This window comes from Vicia villosa, unplaced genomic scaffold, assembly GCF_029867415.1.
Source record: "Vicia villosa cultivar HV-30 ecotype Madison, WI unplaced genomic scaffold, Vvil1.0 ctg.000044F_1_1, whole genome shotgun sequence".
Classification (NCBI taxonomy): Eukaryota; Viridiplantae; Streptophyta; class Magnoliopsida; order Fabales; family Fabaceae; genus Vicia; species Vicia villosa.
In genome coordinates, this window is record NW_026704976.1 from 1,919,019 (window position 1) to 1,926,334 (window position 7,316).

General features: G+C 39.9%; 1 long non-coding RNA gene across 1 annotated transcript; it reads left to right on the top strand.

Annotated features, from left to right (window-relative positions):
• The first annotated feature begins 5,213 nt into the window (after positions 1-5,213).
• LOC131622791 (uncharacterized) lies at positions 5,214-7,316 on the top strand. The gene is made up of 2 exons (XR_009290004.1): positions 5,214-5,292; positions 7,028-7,316. It is a non-coding gene; the product is annotated as an uncharacterized LOC131622791 (long non-coding RNA).

Consider the following 7,316-nt stretch of genomic DNA (forward strand, 5'->3'; position numbering starts at 1 on the left):
ATGTTTGAGAACTCCTTGAGAACGAATGCAGAACTTATGGAAAAAGTATGGCCAAAATAGCCTTAACATGAACCCTGATCGCATCCTCAATTGATGACCATGATTAAGCTTCAACAATGGATTACAAACCCTGATCCTCTGAGGTTCGTGAGCACCACCCGTCTAAGGAAATAAACCTTAGGTCAAGAACCCTACGTAGATAAGAATCATCTGATAAAATGCCCTTCCAAGAAAACTCAGCCAGTCATAACCCTCTGAATAAGTATCAAACACCTCTTTCTTTTCTTGATAAATAAGCCTTTATGCCAAGACTTCTGTGAGACTTCCAATTGCTTCGTGACCCTTGATCCCATATTTTTAGATGTCTTATTAAATGGATGAATGCAAAGTTTATGCAAATGACCTAATGGAGAGTATGTACATGAATGCAAGGCCTAAGCCAGTTAGAAATAAAGGGGTAGGACAAATTTGGGGTATGACAGCTGCCCCTATTTAATCGCCTTGAACCTGAAGGTGAGATTGACACTAGCCTTTCGAACATTCGAGGTAGAAGAAGATTAAATATCAAAGTGCCGGAAATTTGTCCTAAAGGGAAGGTGGTGTAACTGTTATCTTTATTATATTTTTGTTTTGATATCTGCTGGGGAAAGAGAATTTTTGTTTTTTCTTGATGGAAATATTTACAGTGAGTAATTGGAAGAAGGGTGATAGCTTGTAACGTAGCCCAAGGTGCCAATACAAGGTTCCCAAAAGAAATGTTACATGAAACAATGACTGAAAGGAAATAGATCTCGTGCGATCTACGACTCAACACCGACTCGACAACAAAAGAGGAAAGAAAAGATCTCGTGCGACCTTCAGGACAAAAACAGAAAAGGATCTCGTGCGACCTAAGACTCGACATCGGGAGAAGACCTTGTGCGACCTCCAGGGTAGAATAGACCTCGTGCGATCTACGACTCAACATCGGGAGAAAACCTCGTACGATCTTCAAAACTGAAAGGAAAAGATCTCGTGCGACCTATGACTCAACATCGGGAGAAGACCTCGTACGATCTTCAAAACTGAAAGGAAAAGATCTCGTGCGACCTATGACTCAACATCGGGAGAAGACCTCGTACGATCCTCATGACAGAATAGACCTCGTACGATCTAAGACTCAACATCGGGAGAAGACCTCGTACGATCTTCAGGACAGAATAGACCTCGTACGATCTAAGACTCAACATCGGGAGAAGACCTCGTACGATCTTCAGGACAGAATAGACCTCGTACGATCTAAGACTCAACATCGGGGTTCGGTTTTGAAATGGTTTGCCAAGTTGAAAATTGGGCTTTGAAAAATGTTTTCCAGGTTAGGAACTGGGCTTTGAAAGGGTTTGCCAGGTTAGGAACTGGGCTTTGAAAGGGTTTGCCAGGTTAGGAACTGGGCTTTGAAAGGGTTTGCCAGGTTATGAACTGGGCTTTGAAAGGGTTTGCCAGGTTAGGAACTGGGCTTTGAAAGGGTTTGCCAGGTTAGGAACTGGGCTTTGACAACACGGTGGTTGGACTTGAAAAGTTTTCCCGTACGGGGGAAGGGACCACGGAGACTAGTGACGACTAGACTCGATCAAAAGACGTAATCACGAAGATATTGATGCTTGCGAAGCATAAGAATTACATTAATCCCTCACGCCAAAGGCGGGGTGTAGCTCTTCAAGAGTGGCAATCGTTCGAATTGCCACACACCAAGTATGGTTTATTCAAACGCTTGGAAAATGAGATGGGTTGAATGCCCACCCTCATTCGCACTCTAGTTCGCACGCAGCTCACGGGAAATAACCACGACAAGACTAGTGACGACTAGACTTGACAAGAAGATAAACGATAGTAACCATTGGAGATTACGGAGATATTAATGCTTGCGAAGCATAAGAACCACGTTGATCCCTCAGGCCAAAGGCGGGGTGTAGCTCTTCAAGAGTGGCAATCGTTCGAATTGCCACACACCAAGTATGGTTATCCAAATGATTGAAAAATGAGATGGGTTGAATGCCCACCCTCATTCACGCTATAATATGCACGCAGCATGCGGGAAATAACCTCGGAGACAACGATTCTGACGAAGAAAGACATTGCATCCGATCCATATTGAAAACAAAACTTCTTTTGGGGATTAAGGATACCAGGCATTGGCACCATGGTTTGAGGAGATTTGTAATGTAGTAGCAGATATCAATCGGAGTTTGTAAGGACACTATTTTATGTGGGGAAGTATCATTGTCTTGATTGGGCGCTGATTTGTATTATCTGGCTTATGCTTTGTATGCATGTTTGCATTTTTCTACGGCGTAATGCTCCATTTTGATGGATACGCTACGCTTTTGAGGATGCAATGTTATATGCAATGAATACTATATGCAGAGTGCCAAATAAAGGCATTAGTGAGGTAAACACCAGGGAGATGCCAATAAATATTGGACTTTGATTTGCAAGATGCCCCTTCTGGTTGTTGGCTTGTAGAGTGTAGAATAACTTCTGACTTCTCACCATGTGCCACTGCTTGGAGGATTTTTAGCTTGAGGAGATTCCCTCAATTCACCATGTTGGGGATGAGAAATCCAGGTAACGAGCCTTGGTTAGGGAAGTAGGACAACTCCTAGGAGAAATAAACTCCTATGCTTGAGGAATGGAACAAACTCTCGGGAGAAATAAACTCCAGGTTTGGGGAGAGACCAAGGTTCCAGGAGAAATAAACTCCTATGATTAGGGGGATGACAATAAAACTCAGAAGATCGTGCCCCAAGTTTTATGACCCATGAAGGAAATTGTCCCACAGGATCCTTGGAGAGATTTGTCAAATCTCGACGTAACTGCCCCAGATTGGTTGAATTTGAGAGATTCCTCGACGTGATTGCCCCATATTGATCAAAGCTTGAAGAGATTTATCGACATGATTGCCCCAGATATGTTGAACTTGAGAGGTCAAACCTCGATTCAATTGCCCCTGATTAGACACATCTTGCTAGAATCCTCAGGCTTTCTTTGTTTTGAAGTCAAACAAACGTGGAACCAAACTTTATCCCGCTCAACGGAGTCTTCAAACTCTTCCCCTCAGGGTAATCAAAGGAAGCATTAACTGTTCATGCCCAACGGAGTTCTTTGGATAACTTGCCCCTTGATAATCAGTCTCTGAAACGATTAGCTTTTTACTCCACGGAGTTCTCAAGTCTTTTGTACTTTGACATGATCAAGTTACTCACTAATTCTCATCTTGAAATTTCTTTGATGTTTAAGCAGATGTTTTGTATGCAAAACGATGTTAATTCTAAGAATGATAATTCCAATGCAAAGCCTATGTTAGTCTTGAAGTTGTTTAAAACTTTTTATGAAATGAGGTTGCAACCTCTTGTAACCGAATCACTAGTTGACACAACCTCGATTTTTTTGCATACGGAAGATAAAGCAAGCATACGATACCAACATGGATATGTGTCACGCCTCATTGGGAGTCAGTTAAACGCTATCTCATCGGAGTGTGCTTTCGAAATAAACCCTACTTCAATTAGGACTTTTAAGGGTTGTAACTTGGCCGGGTTCACGGTTTTCAGAAAACAAAGGATTTTAGGCTCAAAATTATTTGGTACCCACCCCCTTCGTGATGTTCTCCATTCCTAGGTTCAATTAACTCGACATGAGTGTTCATTCCTCACAAGGAATTTGGAATGGTTGAGGAGTCAATGAGGTTTTTTTGGACATGGCAGTCACTTCATCTTGCATTTTTGGTGTCTGATCACACGACTTTGTTCTTTTGATAAGGATTTTTATTTTGTAATCCTTATTTTTCGCTTCTGCTTTCCCTAACTTTTGCCTGGACAAATTCTCTTGAATTTTATTTTGGAGTCCAGCGGGATGCCCTAACTTTTGCCTAAGTCACTTATTTCAAGTTTTTGACTTAGCGGGCTCTTTTTTTTTCACTTTTTGAACAAGTCGTGTGATCTTGCGTTGTTCTCGATTTGTTTGAAATATTGTGACTGCCTCATTCTCTGATTGATGAGGGATAACCATTGAGGCATCGTCCTCTTTTGACCTCTTGATGGAATAAGGATAATCATTGCGGTTTTGAAATTCCTCAACCTTTTGAAGGATAACCCTTGTTGTATCCTTAGATTTATACCTTTTTGGTGAGTTCTGAACACTCGATCAAGTTAAATGAACACTACCCTGCCCCAAGGTTAAAATAAGGGTTTTTATGATTAGAAAAGAAACTCCTTCCCCAAGGCTCAAAGGGGTTAACGAGGGTCTATCTCCCTTATATCTCCAGTGTTTGGGGATTTGAAACAATGCCTGTACATCCTCAGTAGGGTTTTTATTCGAAAACACATGATTAGAGATTTTTCATTTTCATCTTTCATCATTCTCCCTCAGCTTTTTGCATAAGCAAGCAATTAGTAAAGTTGGTATCGTAATGCCAAAAACATTTTATGAGTGATAACGAATGGATTACTTCAAGACAAACATAGACAATGTATTATGATTTCCATTCAGAAATTAACAAGTTTTTACATGCTATTGATGCTTAAACACACAAATGAAAAAATTACAATGAGAATGCAGTAAGAAACTAAATGGGTGTCGTTGTTGAGGAGACTTGACTCCGTCTGGACTTGTTGAGCTTGAATACTTTCTGCAGTTCCTTCCAAACACTTCATATTACTAAAAGAGAACTCCAACAAAGTCACCCATGAGTTGTAAACTTTTGCCTTGCTTTAGGGATTCGAGCAATGCGAGTGATGCAATGCTCAAGATAAGAGTGTGTCTTGCTTATCCCTCGTGCGGGAGCCCCAAGCATATTCATTGAAGAAGTATTTGCCATCAAACATGGAGGAACCTTGCGTGGTCATCAAGCTTAGAGATGCTATATGTTGTAAGGAAAGCTCAAACACCAACTGAAACACCAACCTCCACGGATGCAACTGAGCACAAAAACCTTGAGAATGAGAGGTGTAACACCCCATAATTTCAGTTTACTAATTTAATTTGGATTTAAATTAAATAATTGGAATTTTAGTATTTTTATTTGGAATTATTTGGAAAATGGTGAAATATTGGCATTTGGGCCTAGAGTGGTGGTTAGCAGAAGAGGGGGTGTTGACTAAGCAAGCCCATTATAATATTTTATTTTATTTTTCATAAAATAAAGGAATTGGGAAAAAAGAAGCAGAAGCAGTAGAAGCAGATTTTGGAAAAGGAGAACACGTGAAAGTGAGAAGAGCCAAAGGGGGAGAAGAACTTCGAAGATTCGACTCTGAGGTAAGGGGGGATTCTTCGGGTTAGTATTCCTTATGTGATTGTAGGTAGTATGATTGATTAGGATTGTTGTCTAGTTCAATCGTACGTGTCGGGTTTGGGAATTTTGTTAGGTTTTGATAATCTTGTATGAATTGGCATGATTTTGTTGATACTTGTGATATATGATGTTAATACACGTCAATAACTTGTTTGAAATGTGTAATTGTGTGAAAAACAATGATAATTGTGTGTATGTTCGTATGTACCTGAAATTGGGGTATTGGGATATGGTAAATGCTGTCAAAATGGTGATTTTTGCTGTGCAGGTACGTAGGAACCGGTTCCCATGTGGGACGAACCGGTTCCCCCTTGTAAAAACAGAGAAATATGGGTTCTGGGTAGCTGGGAACCGGTTCCCATGTAGGGACAACCCGGTTCCCCATAGTAAAAATCAGAGACGTGACTTTGAAGCTGCCAGGAACCGGTTCCCACGTAGGGACAACCCCGTTCCTGCAGCATTTTTCTAAGAATGTTTTATCTTTGAAAACTCATAACTTTTGATCTGAGTATCCGATTTATGTGCCGTTTTGGGCGTTGCGAAGCTAATGAGATGCTTTATCTGATGAATTGATAAAATGGGCAATAGCCAACTTTACTTTTTAAACTCAATTTAATTATTAATGAATTGAAAGATAGTATATGTATATGTGCTTATATATATGACTATTGATGCATGTTCTGTATTGGTGATGAGATTGTGATATTTATTGGGTGATGTTGGTTTATAACATGTCGTAAATGAATACATATTTTGTGATTATGTTGTTGGGTTGTTTTGATAATTGGTTACATTGTGTGCAATGATGTTAGATGTAACGATGTATGAACGTGGTGATGATTGATGAATTATGAATGTCAATATACTGTTAATATTAACATGTGAACTGTGGTGAATGTATGTGTGATATGTTTGTATGAATGCTAAGAATATATACATGCTTATTGGTGATGATTTGGTGATGATAATGAGACGATGTGTTACATCGGATTGGTGATGTTGTAAGCATGTTATATGTTGCATTCATTGGCATACATTTTTGGTGATGGATCCCGGTGATGAAAGTGGATCAAAACGGTGGGCATGATTCCCAGTGTGGGGAATCGGTGCTGGATATTTTGGTGAGCATGATTCCCAGTGTGTGGAATCGGTGCTGGATATTTTGGTGAGCATAATTCCCAGTGTGTGGAATCGGTGCTGGATATTTTGGTGAGCATGATTCCCAGTGTGTGGAATCGGTGCTGGATATTTTGGTGAGCATGATTCCCAGTGTGTGGAATCGGTGCTGGATATTTGGTGAGCATGATTCCCTGTGTGTGGAATCGGTGCTGGTTAAACTGTATCTCAGTGATGAGGATATCAGTTGGATGGGTATATCCCATGTATGGTACCACATGCATAGTGTCAGTTCAATCATATGCATTGGTTATAACATGATTGGATGGAATTCAGTGTTATGCCTTGGTGTGTTTATATGATTGATGTATTAAGAATATGTTGTTAATATAACTTGATCACTGGTATAATTGATGAGTTGTGGGCCGATGGCCAATATTGTTGGATTGATGTTTACTTGTTGTAATAATTCTGATTATATGTATGATTGAGTGGATGATAATTACTATGAGATTTTATTGCTTATGATTGCATAATGCTTATTAATTCGAATGAAACTCACCCTTACTTTGATGATTTCAGATTAAGGATGTAGCGGCGTCTTGATTGGGTGAAGATAGCTTATAGGCTAGCCCTTAGTCCGTGTCGAGTCATGCTCTGAATGTAACACTGGGGAACGCTAGTTTAGAGACGAGTTATTATGTCGGTCTTTGTTGTTTATAATTGTATTAGAGAACTTGCATGAATGATGATGATTATGCAATGTTATGAATTATAATCCGCTGTGTTGAACATGAATTGTATTTATGTTAAATGGTTCCTCGTGTGGCATGACAAATGACTATAGTATTTTATGTTAAAGAAGTTGTGA